Genomic DNA, 16,658 nt, shown 5'->3' on the forward strand with positions numbered 1-16,658 from the left:
TGGATTATTCAAGAATTACACACAGGTAACTCCACTGACTTCCACAAAAAGTATTCCAAGGATAAAAGCAGTGGGAGAGACCGGTTGAAGAATTTAAACCACACAAGATTAAACCTTGAAAGAAGGGAGATGAGGGGGGAAAACCCATAAACCTATTTTTTTTTTTTTAATTATTACACAGCCAAGGACCAGTAACTAACAGGTCAGGTTTTGGTGAATCATCCATTTGGCCTTTATTCAAGGCGGAACGGGAGCTCTGCTAAAAACTTGCTCAAAACCTGAGCCCAAAAAGTCCCATTTTGGTTGTGTCTTAGGCAGTATCAGGCACATTCCCTGCTCCAGCTGGGAGGGAGGTGCCAATGCAGCCCAGCCACTTCTCTTCCTTTGGCAGGGTTCAGCTGAGCACAGCAGCAGCTGAAAGCAAAGCTCTGACCCAAGCACTGCAAGGTTTGGGGACCTTGGACTTGTTTCTACTTTCACGGGGTGAAAACAAAATCATCTGTGCAGTGGCAAAGATCACTCGTGTCCGGTCACCTCTTCTTTCAGTGTCCCTTTGTCTTTGGCTGGAGAAAACACTCTGACGCCTGGAAGCTTTCTCATCAAAATCTGTGTCCTTCTGCAAAATATTCTGAGTCCAGTGAAATATTATTTATTTTTCACTGCAAAATGCTTTGTTATAACACCCCAGCTTCTCTGACAGCCTTCTAATAGGAATTAATTAGTGAATGTAATGCCTTTAATTTTAATTAATAAGAGGAAATGGAAATATTTATATAGAGGGACCCAAACAAAGTACACAAACATCAAACGGCAACCAATCCCAGTTTGAGGGTGACAGCAGCATGTAAGGCTTTGCTGGTAAAGTAGATAATTATGGCTGGGTTGTGATTTTCTTGTTGAAAGTCAAAGCAATAGTGAATTGGGCAATGTTTAAAGGCCCCATCTGTATTTTCCTCACCTTCCTCACAGCCTGTGTGTCCTGCGAATAAAGCAGAGCATGCGGAAAGGAGAAATGGTGGTTGTTGGTAGGAAAGAGCCAAGTCCATTGGAGCAAACAGGAACATGTCTGAGGAAACAATACAACAGTGGTTTTTGTGTTTCATCATCACATAAAGAGCTCTCCTGCTCTGCCCACAGCAGCCCCAAATCTCAGGAATTCCCATTATTTGTTGCACTTTGTAGAGAGGCAGCAGAAAGAGCAGGCAGAGGTTGTGGCCCTGCTTTGGGAGCCTCTCTAAGCTGCTTTGCCTCTGGCCCCAGGAAATGCTGACAAGAGCAGAGATTCAAAACCCAGAAAGCAGCACCAGCTCCTCTGGCCTGGCTGAAACAACAGGGCCCAGGCATTTCCCCTCTTACCCTGCACTAGACCTGCTGAGTTTTTGCTTGGAGAAAGTTTATTTTCCATAATGGCATCTATTCTCCATGGCACAGGAAACCACTTCCATGTGAGAGCTGCTCCAGCAGCTCAGGACATTCAGTGAGAACCATAACTTACCTTAGCTGGATTTGCCTTCTCACCACCCATGGGTTTTTTGGCTCATGTGAGGACTTCTGCAGGAATTCCCTGCTTGTGGAGATCCCGGTATACGTGGTACCAGTATTACCCCATGACCTTTGTTTTAGCCATAAATATTGGTTCATACGGGCCCGTCCCAAAGCCCTGGGATGAGGAACGTGCTCTCTGGGTAAGCAAAATTCACTTGAAACACCTGCAAGCCCTAAAGCTTCCAGCTTTGGCAACAGGAGAAGGAAGCCAGAGTGGAAATCTCAGCTCAAAGGGACTTCCATGAGTTTGAACCTCACTGAGCCTTCATTTATGGGTTAGCCCAGCCTGGAGCCAGGCACAGCAACCCACAGGGCTCCCTCTTCCCAGGTTTTCAGCAATTCCAGCTGGCTGCATTGTCACCTGTGCCAAAAGGAGACAAAAGTGCTGGTCTACAGGGCTCACAGCAGGTACCTGTGGCTCACCAATGCAGGAGTCCCAGGGATTTTCTATTTTCAGGTGAAGGTGAAACACACAGAAGATCTCAATGCCTCTGCAGAGCTGGGAGGGAGGGCTGCAAGGAGGAGGAGGAGGAGGAAGAGGAGGAGGAAGGCAGGAACCTTCACGACTAATGTCAATTTTCTGCATCAAATATTTTGATAATTAAACAAAGCTGATCAAGAGAGGAAAACAGCATGTCTCCAGAGCTCCGGAAGCAGAGGCCCATTAAATAGAAGAGTCAGAAAGTGCCAGAGGCGGCAGCCTCAGATTAATGGCACTCCAGTAATAGATTTTCCCAGGCACAGTCACACAGGAGACAACTACTGTGCAGCCAGAGCAGCGATGAGGCCGTTAAAGCAACAGTAACATTAAATCACCTGGTTCCAGGGGGCCGGGGATGGATGGGAGCGCATCGGCTCCGGCGTTGGCGCCCAAGGTGGAGAGTTCAATCTGCTCTCAGGCACACGGGCTGCATCCCAGCACTCATTTCCAGCAGGGAAAGCTGGCAGCTGGGATGGAGGATGCATATAGAAACAGAAGAGCAGTGGTTGCAGAAGGAGCACAAATATCTCTTGCTGGGATGGAGAAACGGGGATCGAGCGTCGCAGCTTTTGGGTTTGCGGGGACCAACCACGGCCGGTTTGGTTCAGCTGCTCTTCTCAGGGAATTCTCAAGAACAGGTTTTATCTCCAGTATTCCTTTCCTGACTTTCAGAATGTGAAAATACAGTTTGGAACTTGTTTAGATACAGCCCAAGTCCAGAAAGGGGATGGGAGGGCAGGAAATCAGCCCTGTGCTCTCATTCGTGAGTCAGTTTTATCTCAGCAGTGCCTGAGCTGATCTTCCTCGAAACATCCATCCTATCTAAAGCATTTCTATCCATTTTTAAAATAAAATAATAACAGAAAAGAGGGGTTCTTCCAAGCCCAGGCTGGCATGGATTAGAGTCCACGGCAAGAGGACTTTGCTCCCAGCTGGGGTGGATGGAAAACAGATGAAGTGGCTGAAAATCGGAAACAACTTTGAGACGTTCCCGAATCCTGATACAATCACATCACAGGGATGGGTTAAATTTATGATATTATCTAGGATTTTTGTTTGTAATCAGTCCCAGACCCACTGGCTATCACTCTCTATAAGCTTATGATTTCCTGGTGCTAACAAGGAAAAGTTGGGACATCAAACTCCGAGGGAGTGAAGCCAAGCTGGGATATTAACAGATAGGATCAGAACTGGAATGCAGCAACAACAACCAAAAAAAAACAAAAAAAAAAAAACCAAAACACAACCCCCCCCCCAAAAAAACCCACAAAACAAACAAAAAAAAAAAGAAAAAAGAAAAAAATAATAAAAAAAACAACCACATTACAAAAAGGAAAGTGCCAACCTCCTTCAGCCTCTGCATTTCAGCCTTTGTCTCTTTTGGCCTGAGTTTCAGGTGTGTGCATAAACCCCATTTCCCAGGCTGAAAGATTTAGGGATAAGAGCTAAAAAAAACCCAGAAATTAAACAGGAATACCCTGACATCAAAGCAGAGCTTCAGCATGGAATACAGTGCATCCTTCACCCTGGATATGCAGTAGGAAATGCAGATGCACTGAATTCCTAAGTTTTCTCTCAATTAATATGGATAGGGAAATTGCAGGAGTTTTTGGCATCTTCTCTTGTTTTGATTCAAAGAGAGTCCTGTTTGCATAAAATAATAGGGCCAGTCTAAGGACAGAAGAGCTGCACCTCCCTGATCTCTGTTTTCCCAGCTGATCACTGCTGAAGAAAGTTTGGGTCTCTTGCACATTTACCCACAGCACCTCAAACTTTGGAGGTCTTCAGCTGTGACAAAGACACAGCGAAATTCAGAATTTCAGCCCAATTCTGTCACCCAAACTTGCTGGGACAAGACCCCTCAGGAATAGAAAGACACGGGGAGCACATATCCAAGTGCACCTGCATTGTTTCAACTGCTCCCCTTTCTTAGGCTCTTCCAGATCCATTAACATCTCTTCCCACACCTTTCCCTGGGGTACATCCAGGCTCTCCATGTATCTGTGATGAAGAGAAATGGATTTACATATCCAAGTTAACGTGCTCCATACCAGTTTTGTTATATAAGATGCAGCGAATTCCCCTGCCAGGTGATTTCCAGGTGCAAATCAGGATTTTGGTGTTTAGGAGGTATTAGGATCATCCCTGCCCTGCACTCCGGGCAGCCCTTCCCACAGCCAGGAGCTCCCAAATCCACCCCGAATTGCTTTCTTCCTAACTTTGCATGGATTAGCTGGGACTAACAGTGTGACAAATCTGTTAATGTTCCAACAGGCAAGCCCTAATTTCGTCCATACCCTTCAGTCATTTTCCATATGGACGTGGAAACTCTATTTTTTTTTTTCTTTCTCAAACGGGCTGTTAAAATTTTCAATATAGGCGTGAAAAGATGGTTGAGAGTGAAAAAGTTTCAATAGGAGTTTCAACAGGAGGCAATCAGAGTGTTTCTAAAACTAGAATTCTCGAGTAGTACCTTAAGGGCTTTGTACAAAAACCAAGGATATGTGCAGTATAAGTAGAATATATAAGCTTAGAGAGGAGCTTTAGCACAGGATGAACTGTAACCCATGGATCCCAAGCTCCAAATCAAATCCAAAGGGGGTTTTTTTTCATAACTACTTGATCATATTCAAACCTGCATTTGGTTCAGGAGCTCACAGCCAGCCCTACCAAGCTACAGCCAGCAGGATACTTCATCCCCCAAGCAAACAGAAGTGTCCCAGGGAAACCAGCAGGGCCAGGCTCCTTATTGTGGATAAATCAGCTCTGTAAATCACGAGTGGCTCAGCTGAAATCACTGGTGCTGCTCTCCTGGGGAAGGAATGGATCAGAATCACCTATTCCAAGCAGTTCTCAAAATCAAAGTGTGTGACTGTATCAGTAGCCTGGAATTTCTCCTAATTAGCCCCAAATGTGGAACAGCTAATTACCTCGGCAAGGCAATAAGGGAGAGATGGCAGAAATTGAATGTAAGGTATGTGGAGAAACATGAACAGCAAACAAGTTCCACACACAGATAGGGACTGATGTGTAGCAGGCATTAAATAATAGCCATAAACTTTTATGCCTGGACATGAATCACAATATTATTTCTTTCCAACTGATGCTCACAGTAGAGGTGTGTGATGTTTTCCACTCTCGATGATGTAAAAATGGCTCCTAAAATTAGCATGGAACAGGGTTTGTTGAGTAAATATCCTGCAAATGTGTGCTGGTGCAAATTTGGGACACAGATTTATGAATCTTTTGAGCCTACTTGACTGCAAAGGCTTTAAAACCAGCTGGAGAAACACTGTGAAACCCACAAGCTGAGGAACTCACCAATACAGGTGCTCACTTTAGGGTCAATGTCCCTCCTGCCACCTACAAAATGATAAAATTTGGGATCTGTGAATGTGTTTGAGGATAAAGACACCCATATAATCCTGAGGTCACAGTGCCAGGAAACCAGGTTCCTTGTTAATCCTCACAAGAGAAAGTGCTTGAGGATTCTGCTGTTTATTCAAGCAAACAAACTTAATAAATCCTGTTAAAGTGTTACCAAGAGTTTTGCTGCTCTGCTTGAGATTCATCCCCTCCAGTCGGAATGCTGGCTAAGGAGAGGAAGTGCCATTAACTAATGCAGAAAATAAATCCTGCTTTATTCCCAACAAATGTGACTCCTCAACATTCCCAACAACAACAAACCATAAGTTTGAATGATGCCATAACAACAAAGCCAACACAGAGACATTGCACTCGATGATCCTTGTGAGTCCTTTCCAGCACAGGATATTCAGGATATTTTATGAAACTTTCCACTGGCAAAATGCAGCAATTAAATGGTAATAACTACCTGGATACATCTTCCTTCCTGAATTAATCTAGAGGCTTTTGAAAAGCACATCCTGAGGTTAATTGCATGGCTAATTAATGTGTCTGACACACAGGTCAGGTCCTGGCACAGGGTGCCCAGACAAGCTGTAGCTGCCCCATCCCTGGAAGTGTCCAAGGCCAGGTTGAGGCTTGGAGCACCCTGGGATGTCCCTGCTCATGGCAGGGGATGGAATGAGATGATCTTTAATGTCACCAGTCTGATAAGAGGGAAACTCCCAACACTTGTAGCCATTGGAGTGTCCCTGATTTGAAATTATGCTGAAATATTTCAATTAGCAGTGCTGAAAAGGGTCGATTTGTGCTTCCAGAGGTGCTATTCTATTTCTCCCCAGTTCCATCAATGTTTCAGAAACTCATTTCTTGAGGAAATCCTTAGTCAAAATTCACAGCACAACCTGAGCCTGAAAGTTTCCTGCGCTGGAAGACACCATCCCTGCAGTGCCTCAGGTTTTCCCTGTGAAGTGACTGGCTGGAAATTTCTGTTGTAGCCCAGAAGGTCACTGCCCACCCTCCAGTCAGACTGGGAGCAGCCAAACCCCAGCTCTGCTCCACACCCTGGTTCTCACCCCTTGGCCAGCTCTGCCCAGGGAGAAGCCACAGCCTGGCCACGGCTGGCCCCCATTCCCCAGGCCCTGGCAGCAATTTGAGCTGCCACACAAAATCCTGGGCTTTCCCTTCCCCTTCTGTGCCTTTTGGAGCCTGCATTTCCACGGGATGGAGGGGACCTGGTGCAGTTCCCACCTGAGCCATTCCTTGGAGCCACCTCCCCTTGCTCTGAGGAAGGGAATTCCTGTGCTGACCTGTCAGACCACCTGGAGCTGTGTCTGGGGAGGTTTTGGTTGAATTTTAGGAAAAGCTTCTTCCCCCAGAGGGTGCTGGGGCACTGCCCAGGCTCCCCAGGGAATGGGCACAGCCCCAGGAGCTCCAGGACATTTGGACAGCGTTCTCAGGGTGCGATTTTTGGGGTCTCTGGGCAGGGCCAGGGGTTGAATTGATGATACCCGTGGCTCCTTTCCCATTCGGGTGATTCTGAGTCTCTCCTTGTCATCCACATCCCAACATTGTCTCTTCATCCCAGCTTGAAGGAATTAATTCTGAAAGCCAGGCTGACACAGCAATCCCCTGAGCTTCTGCAGAGGGGAAGAGGCACAAAAGAACCAGAATGTTCCTTTTCCCTGAGATAATTCACAAAAAGAGAGCAGAGAGGGGCATCCCAAGAGCTCCATTCACAATACCCAGTTTGTTCCCTCCTGGATTTCCAGGCCTGTGCCTGGGTGGGAGTCTCCACGTGAATAAACTGAGCCCAGGGAGAATTTCAACTTAAAGAGAGAAAAATCCTCTAAGCAGGCACTTTGCCTTTGGAGATGGGCAGCCCTCCTTCAGGGGGGAAAACTACTGTGTGAATTGGCCCTAAAATTTCATTTTCCCTTTAAAACAAATCCCTGTGCTAGCATTTTAAGCAGGCCCTGTAGTGATTTACAACACGGAGTGACATTTCAGAAAAAAAGATAATGTGGGTAATGAATTATTTGCTGATCCAAACGAACAATTGGACATACCTACTTTTGGTGGATTTAATCTTTGCCGAGGCGTTAGCTGGCAAGCATGAAATATCACTTTTCGGGGGCATTCTGGTGCATTTATGCAGGGTACAATTACACGAGGCAGCTTTATGACACATTGACTCGGCCGAGTGTGATGCAATGTAATACAACCAAAGTAACACGAGCTTTTAAATGCAACATGATGGCCAAAAAAAAAAAAAAAAAAAAAAAAAAATCCATCTCGGATCTGATCTTTGTTTCATTTCAGATGCCAACTGTTATAATTCACAGGGAGCCAAGCCCTGCTGGCTCTGCTCACCTGAGCAGCTCTGTCAAAGCCAGAGGGATGTGCCCTCATCAAGGAGGAATCATCACTCAAAGAGGGGTGAAAACAAGGGGCTCAGTTAGTTGCAATAACCAGGTTGCATCCTCTGGGACACAAAGAATTGAGCTGCAGTTCACAGAGGGTTAAAAAGTGCCATGTTCAGAGCTGGCACAAAGGGTGCTGCACTCCTGAGCTCTGTTTGAAAGGCAGGAGTTTGCTCCTCTCGCTGTCCTGTGCCTGCATTGAGGAGGGGTTTGGGATGTGCTGGCTTTCCCTGATCTATTCCTGCTCAACAAGCTCGTCAGAGAAGATTTTACCCCACCCCTGATAACAAGCAGCGCCTGATAACACATTTCAGCACTTTCCCACCAGCACTGCCCCGGGCCTGAGTGGGAATGGTCAAAGCCAAGGCAGACACAGGGAGAGGAGATGAATTTGTTCCTTTTTCCTGTCTCCCTGCATTTGTTTCCCATCCTGTGAGGTATTTCAGCTCTGCCCATCAGGGCCGGACAGTAGACAGAAATGCGTCCCTTCCAATTCCAATCCTGATCCTGGGATATTTCCAACCCTCTCCATATCCCTGATAGATAATGGTTTAATAAGCGATCTGTTTTTTATTTAAAGGGTCGGTAGTAAAACCCAGATCACATTTCTCACTTGGTGGGTTAAAAAACCGCTTACGCTCATTTCTGCAATGTAAAACGACACTATATCAAATCAAACATTTCCAGATGTGGCCAGCTTGTGGATGGAAGTGCGAGAGAAGCGAGCAGTCATGGACAGGGTTTCCCAGGTTTTTTTAACAGGATTGGAACCCCACCTACTGGCAGAGAGGGTTATTGTGATGGCAAGGCAAGAACTCACTAAAAACTACACGCTTGCAGTGAGATCCTAAATATTTATTGATTTCCAAACAGGCTGAGCATCACTCAAGTCAATATGGGCACCTCAGTGCTTGAAATTTATAAAAACTCGTATCTTAAGAACGTCCTAAATTCCAGCTGCAGTGACAGACACAAAGAAAAGCACAAACACCACTTTAAAGCTGATAGGTGTTGTCAACACTTATGGTACTTTCGACAAATTCTGTGTTAGTTAATTACCTTGGTTTTAATTTGGATAATGTGGGTCAAATCAGCTTTACATAGATCTTGTTTAGCTAATGATCCTAAAAGTCTTTAGTTTTATATTTTAGTTTTATATTCTAGGAAGGCAGAAGGATGAAATAAATGATATCCCTCTATGTTATATCTGTCATGGCAGATCAAAATTTAAGACAGAAATTAAGCAGGATGGAAAAATCTCTTTCTAAGTGCCCACTCCTGAATTAGACAACTTAGAAAGGAAAAGTCCTTATATTTCACATAGAATTAGCTAAAGAACACCCCATCACTTCCTCTTCCACAACTTTCCATAAAAACAAAAATGAATAAACCCATTCTTGGAGACCGTTTCTGGAATCTTAGGTCTTGCTAAAACAGCTCAATTAGCAGCCTAAAAATTTACGTTTTAACACATTTCAAAGCCAGATAAGTTTAAAGAAAATAAGAGTTTCACGGAGAGCAATTTTCTAGCACTAGAAAGCAATGTTTTAACATTCCCAAACGAGAAAATTTCTACTTGCAGCCAGAGCACCAGAGCCCATTCCAAAAGCAGAAAGTCTTCAGCTCGTGTTGCTCCATGGCTGCTGTTTTATTTGCATCAATCCCAAATGCCCCAGGTTTGATTTCACCACACAACAAAATGTTGCAACAAAGAGAGCAAGGACAGGGTGATACAAAAAAAAAAAAAGTCACCCATTTCCAAAGGGACTCGGAAAAAACACTCTGGCTCTCTAGGGCATAACCAAAGTATTCCACGTTTTTAGGGGGGAGCAGAACAGTAAAAAGCTTTTAAGAGTTACAGGCATGCTGGGAGATGTGCAATTTTATCCTTGGCATGACCTTAAAAAAGGAGGAGTTCCTGTAAGGTTTAACCCTGAATCCCCATTGAATACACAGAAAGGTGCCCAGTTCTGAGCACAGTATGGAATGGGAGCAGCTCCCTGACAGCTCCCTCTGTTACTGTCATCCCTTCTGAGGAGAGAATCCAGATCTGTCTGCCACTGGAATGGCACAGAAGGAAAAAGTCCTGATGAAAGAAGAGAAATTGGGCTATTTGTGGCAGCTGGAATATGAACCAGGCATGTCCAAATATGAAGAAAAACAAGTCTCTGTCCTGGGACAAAGTGCTGAGAAAGAGAAGAGGTTTCCACTAATCAGAAAGACCTGGAAAGATTTTCCTTGCTGAATTGACAGTAAAAAAGATAAATTAAAGCATCAGCTGTTTGGATGGGGCTGAGGTAGAGCCACCCCTCCCCTCCATCAGAAGGGAAAATGAGATGCTCAAGCTCAGAGGAAAATGCCAGCCCCTGAGAGTTTCTGCTGCATCTGGAGAAAAGAATCCTTTTAAAAGTTGCATTTCCAGCATGCTTGGAATGGAATGGCAAACAGGGAATAGTTATACCTGGCCAGAGAGAGGACACAGCAGGTGCCATCTGCCACGGGGGCACTGTACCAACCCTCCTCTGCCCTCCTGGGAGCCCAAGCAGCTGGACTGAGCTAAACAGAGCTTGTTCTGCATTAAAAAAAAAAAAAAAGGAGTTTGCATCAGCACTGGCTCTGCTTGTGCTGCTATCTCCTGTGATCAAAGAATGGAAACAGCTGCATGTCTCAGCTCCCTGGCAATAAAAGCTGCAGCAGATCTGCTGTGTCCCCAGCCTGGGGAAGGAGCAGCCACAGACTGGGAGAGGGAGAAGCCAGCCAACACCCAGGCTGTGTTTAGCCACACTCCACAACCCCCTAAACTGCAATCTCTTAAGTGCCACTTACTCAATTAATCCAAGCTCTTCTACTTTAAAAGCCAAGCTGTAACATATTTAAACAGCTCCAAACCCCCACCCAACAAGCCCTGCTCCGTATCTGATCCATCAGCTGCAGCAGTGACTGTGCATTAACTAAGAAAGCCCAAGGTTTGATTAACGCTTCCGCTGCCACTTTGCTGCTGCCGCTGCTCATTCCTGCTGGAATCCCGCTAAGGCTGCAATTTCTCAGCTTTTTTTAGTAGGGTGGATCTCATCTCAGTAGGGACTGTCTTTTGGACCAGCTCCTAGAACATCCTTGCAGCAGCTATAGTAACTATTTTTATAGGCAAGTTTTATTAGGAAAGTATTTTAAATGGCCTTTGAATGCAATTTAGCAGCTGGAAATGAGGCAGTTTGCCAGCATCATGTGAGCAGACAAGCTGTGGAGCACCAACAAGTGCTACCAGAGATCCTCAGTCCTCTCCAGGCTGGCCTTGAAAACCCACGAGAGTTCAATGAGCCAGAGGTGCCCTTAGACTGCAAATGCCTGAAAGGCTGAGCTCTGCTGTTCCCAGGCCCCTCACTAGAAAAGGCCCTAATTTTGGAGGCCTAAAGGACATATTTAGAGCTAAAATAGGTCTGGAAGTGATGGTTTAATCACACAGTGGATGTCAGCTCACTGTAAGTACGTGCGAGGACATCAGCAGCACCGCTTGGATTTCTCACGCGTGTGGAAAAGGAGTGTGAGTTCAATGCTTGTTCCTCAACAAATAATCCAGGGTATAAAATGAAGTGGCCCAAACACACAGGGCCCAACACATTCACCTTGTGCCATAAGAAGAAGCAGGAAAAGGTCTGGATTTGGAAAAGTGCTGAGCGGACACAACGCCCCGGCGCTTCAGCCATGACAAGAAACCAGATTGGCATCACTGGGAGCAATCAGATGTCTGAGAAAGCAAAAAAACAAAGCTTGAAAGAGCTGGAGACCCGGTTCCAGTCTCAAGCCATACTGGCACAGTCGCGTGGGGAGTTACTGTGGTTTCAGCTCATGCACACAGGAGTGGGAAGTGGCCTCCAGTACGAGCACACGTTGAGGGAAAAGGCAGCTTTGCTTTTAGACATGACTCTAATTGTACAATCTGAGAGTCAGTTAAGCTTTGCTTTCTCAATATCTCCTTCCAAATAAAGGCTCAGCTTGTGTGCTAGGCATTTTTTAAAAAAATAAAATCAAACAAAATCATACATTTGGCAGGTCCTGGGCATTCCTGCTACTAAATTGTTCTGTACTTTATGCAAAATCGCAGTGTATTAAATAAAGAGAAGCGGAGTAGCCCCTTTGACCAGTGTCCAAGTGTTTAGAACTGCTAAATGTGAGTTTCTCCCGTGTTTACATGTGGAATGGAACACAGCCACTCAACCACAAAATGTTCCCAAAGCAAACATCCAAAACCTGGTTGCTGGCAAGGGACGCTGACAGACTCGCCTGAAACCAGTCATTCACAGGATGCCAAAACAACAGATTACCACTGGGAAGGAGTGAGCCAGGTTATTTTCTTACCTCCAGGGAAGAGGCCATGGCAAGTGACAGGAAGCAGTGACTGGCAAAGCGGAGTGTGGGCTCGGGGGGTTTAAACTGCACGGAGAAAGGAGGTCAGTGTTACTCCAGATGTGCTGAAGAGTGACCATGGACACAGAAAGGTCCCCACGCGCCAAGGGTGTGTGTCAACCTCCTCAAGTGGAGGGTGAATATTCTGCTAAGTCAAGGCCGGTTAAGCAAGAAAATCAGAGCGTGGGGTGGGCTGGACAGACCCTTAAAGCTCATCCAGTCCCTACCCTGGGCAGGGACACCCTCCACTCTCCCAGGGTGCTCCAAGCCCCATCCAACCTGGCCTTGGACACCTCCAGGAATGGGGGCAGCCACAGGCTGCTCTGTTCCAGGTGTCCTCTCGCTCCAGTTCCTGGTGAACTGTCCCTCTCCATCCTCCCTGTAGCCCCTTCAGGTCCCGGAAGGTTCAGAGAGGTCTCCACACAATCTCCTCCAGGCTGAGCAGCCACAGCATTCCCAGGCTGGATAAAGATGCAAAGCAGCAGAAGGAAAGGCAAACAGAGACTCCAGCAGGACACAGCAACTCCAGATGTTTGTCAGGGGGGAAGGTGGGATCAGGAGGTGACCTGTGTTCCCTCAAATACAGGCCCGTGGTTTTGTGACAGCCCATATTTGTCTGCCCCTGGATCGTGTCACTGTGGGTCTGTGCTTATTCAGATAAATGGAAATACACCCTTGAAGCTGGCACACGATGGAGAGAACATAACAACGTGCTGAGATCACCCTCTGGGATGTTGCAAGAAGGGAGAAATCTATGAAACAGGGCAAGAAATTACATCCCTGCAAAAAATGTAAGCAATAGCTTGGGACACAGCTGGGATGAATCTTTCCAAGGTTCTTCCAGGATCCTTCCAAGGTCCTTCAAGGACCCTACAAGGAGCACAAGTTTTAGGGTGACTTCAGGAAACTGCTCTGTGTTGAGAGATCCACCTGCCCCTCTTGCACGTTCCAAACTTTTCCCAGACCTGCACGACCCATGCACCACAGGAGCTCTCTCCTGCCTCCCAAAACAAGGTCAAGGCCAATTTTTGCCACCTCCAAGTTCAAGCCCTGCTCTGACCCTGCACACCTGAGCCTTGCAGCTGGCAGCAGCAGCCTGGGGTGAGCCCTGTGCCACGTTCCACCCCTCACCCTGCCCCTGTCCCCTCTGAGAGCTGGGCCATTGCTAACAAAGCACCAAATACCAGCCAGGTTTCCTTTCCTCCCGCATGTTAACACCTCCCCACAAGCTGAGTGATCCCTGCACGCTCCAAATTCGTGTTTTTATTCCGGCTGTGCATTGACACCTTGTTGCCTGAGCCGTGTTGATGGGTTGCAGGTGCCCCTTGCTATGAAACTGGCCAACAACCCACTCACAAATTTGCTCCACTTGTTAATATTAAAATCATATGGCCAATGCCTCCCCTAAATTGGTTCAGGCTTGAGGTACTGCTGCTTCACAGTAGGAAGAGTGTTCCAACAAGCTTTCTGCAGGCCCTGCTATTTATGGTAAACACTCCACTTTGTTGAAATAACATAAAATTTTGAGATAAACCCATTCTAGACAAGGGAATGTTAAAGTGCCACCGTCTCTGCTTTGCAGCTTTGCAATAACTTGTGTTTGCAGCTGCCTCGTGGGGCTGGGGAAGACCTGAGCACCACATGTTCTCTGCTTAGCACTTGGAATCCAGGGAAATTTCTTCATTTTCTGGCTTTACCAGGTTATGAGGTTGTCTGGACAATGTCAGGCAGGGTTCTGCCTCTGCGTTTGGGACAGTGTGAACTCTGTGGGACCAAGACTGCAAAGAGTGGTGGAAATTTTGCAAGGTAGACCAGTTTAGGTTCTGAAGATTTACTGCTTGCTGAGCCTGGAAAGGTGGAGGGGAATATTTGCTGGTGCCCTTGCATTTATTTAGCAAAGGAGAGAGGGAAACACTCTTTAAAGTGTAATTTTGGGCTAAACTTTTGTATGGATTGGCTAAAGAAAGAGTGATCATTCCATTCTCCAGCATTCATTTACAGGTCCCAGTTATGATCTCTGGGGAGTTCAGCCACCATCAAAATAAAACCAAAGCACCTTAGAAGCCCTCAAAGACAACACATTATCCCAAACACTCCTGATGTGCTTGCACTCCTTTCATACTTTGTTGTCTGCAAAATATTTTAACAGGTGGACTGGCAACAGTGCCGGAAGCGATTTGAACCCAGAATTTTTTAGGTATTTCAGGAGATAAGCACCAGGCTGGGCTCCATTACCCTGCAGTGACACAGAGAGCTGGAGTTGTTATAGAAACTGAGTCACTTGCCAGAGATGCAGGCAGGAAACATGGTCACTGTAAGAGCCAGAGCACCCAGCCAGACCTGAGGAATTTGCCTATTTTCTGCCAACTCCTCGCATGGAACAGAAAAACAAAGTAACATGAAACATGGCCCTGGGTGCTGGCACAGGCTTAGACAGGAGACCTTGCCAGCCAAGGCTGTTTCCTTCCTCTAACAAGGTGACCACCCTATTTTTTGATCATGAAAATAGGTGCCTTTGCTGTACAGGCTGATTTTGCAGGTTTGTGGTCACCCCAGTTATGGTCAGAGATAAATAAAAGCAAATAAAAACGACGGAATTACCCCTGTTCTCTACCAAGAATTCCAATGAGAAAAGGTTTAGGGAAATAACCTGTGGAACAGAGCTCAGCTGGCCCCAGAACATCATTTATGATCTGCCATGGCTACTGTAAATCCATGGAGCTGGAGCCACGCTGTGGTTGTGAGTGTCAGTGAAAGGCATCCGAAATCTGTGAGATATTCCTGGAAATCCTATTTACATGTCAAAATTAACAAAAAAAAAAATTTAAAAAAAAAAAAAAAAGAAAAAACAACTGGAAGCATGTGTGATTCTGCAACTAATAGATACTTTAGAAAGAGAAGTGTACATGGCATCTTTATCTGCTTATTAAAATAATTGCTTGGAATGTGTTCCAAAGAATGACTGACACTGACTGTTCCAGGATATCCCATTAATCCCTCACAGAAGAACCTGTGGCTTCCCTCCACGAGCACATTCTTCCAAGCTTTGACTGAGATTGCTTCCATCTACATTTTAGACATTCAAGTTAGGAGCAGATACATTTAAAGGTCACAAATTTACTGTCTGCTGGCAGCAGAGTTGGGGATCTCATTTGGGATGAGTTCAGCCCTGGATTCAGGGAGCTGTTTGACCTCTAAATGCCAGGCAGCAAAGCAAAGGGAGAATTTGAGAAGCAGAATCATTATCAGAATAAATCAGCTCAATGCTGAGCTGCTACTAACACTGTAAAACAAATGTGAGCATCTTCCAGGGGGATTTTCCCAGAATAATGGCATGCTTTGGCCTTGCACTGCTCATGAAGGCCACCCCAGAAGTTGGTGGTTTACGGTAGTTGAAGTGGGATTAGCCCTCATGAAAGACTCAGGAATACTTTTTCTCAGTGAAAGTTTACAATAATATTTTAAAGACTCTCAACCAACACCCACACTTAAGCTTTGAAAACAGATAATGCGTTTTTAATGGGATTGCGCATCTGACAAGGAATTTGACTAATTCCTCTGATAGCAGACAGCTTCCTCCCCATAATTCATCTCAAGAGGATCAAAAATCAAAACACTCCCTGCCATCTTTGGAATGGCCCCCTCCGCCCCGGCCGCCTGGAAAGGATCAGATCAATTCCAGCAATTCAATGGCAGGAGAATGGAGCCACAGACACCTGACCTCCCTTTGGTCTGTCCTACCAAAATAAGGGCTGGAGTCGAGCAGGGAAAGAAGGAAAAGCCTGGAGGACAAGGGGATGTTGACACTGAGCCCATTGTTCCCACTTGGCCACCAGTGCTTCCACTCTCCCAGCGTTGGTGCAGCTTCCAAAACCTTCAGAGCTGCTCAAATCCCATCTCATCTTTGTCTGGGGAACCACCAGGGGTGAAGCGCTGGGAGGTGGCTGAATTCGAGGTGTTTTAGAAGGAAAAGCATGAGAGCTTTTTTATGATTTGTTGCCCAAATGAGGATTTCCTACCTGTAGCCTTGTGTTTTGCCCTTCTGCAGAGGAGGGGCCCGGCCAGTGCTGGCCACAATCACATGGCTGTGCCTTTAACACCACTCACAGTAATCCCTTGTAGGTGCTGCACAGCACAAACCCCAGCCAGGTCTGTCAAGGCATTTTTAGCATTTGTTCTGTTAAAAAAACAAGAAAAAAAACCCTGAGGTATTAGGGTGCACTAATCTTTAGAAAGGTTAATTTATTCATAGGGATTTTGACAGAGATGTATGGCTAGGCTGGAGTCCCAGGCACTTCTTCCCAAGGGGAACTGCTCGTGCAGAGCCTGACAGAAGGTGAGAGAGGCTTCAGAACAGCCCCAAACCACATCAGCCAGGGGCTCCCAAGTGTTCTGAGCACTGCACTCGCTGTGAGCAGCCCCTGCTGCTCCCCCTGCTC

The sequence above is a fragment of the Cinclus cinclus genome, chromosome 23, assembly GCF_963662255.1.
Source record: "Cinclus cinclus chromosome 23, bCinCin1.1, whole genome shotgun sequence".
Taxonomy (NCBI): Eukaryota; Metazoa; Chordata; class Aves; order Passeriformes; family Cinclidae; genus Cinclus; species Cinclus cinclus.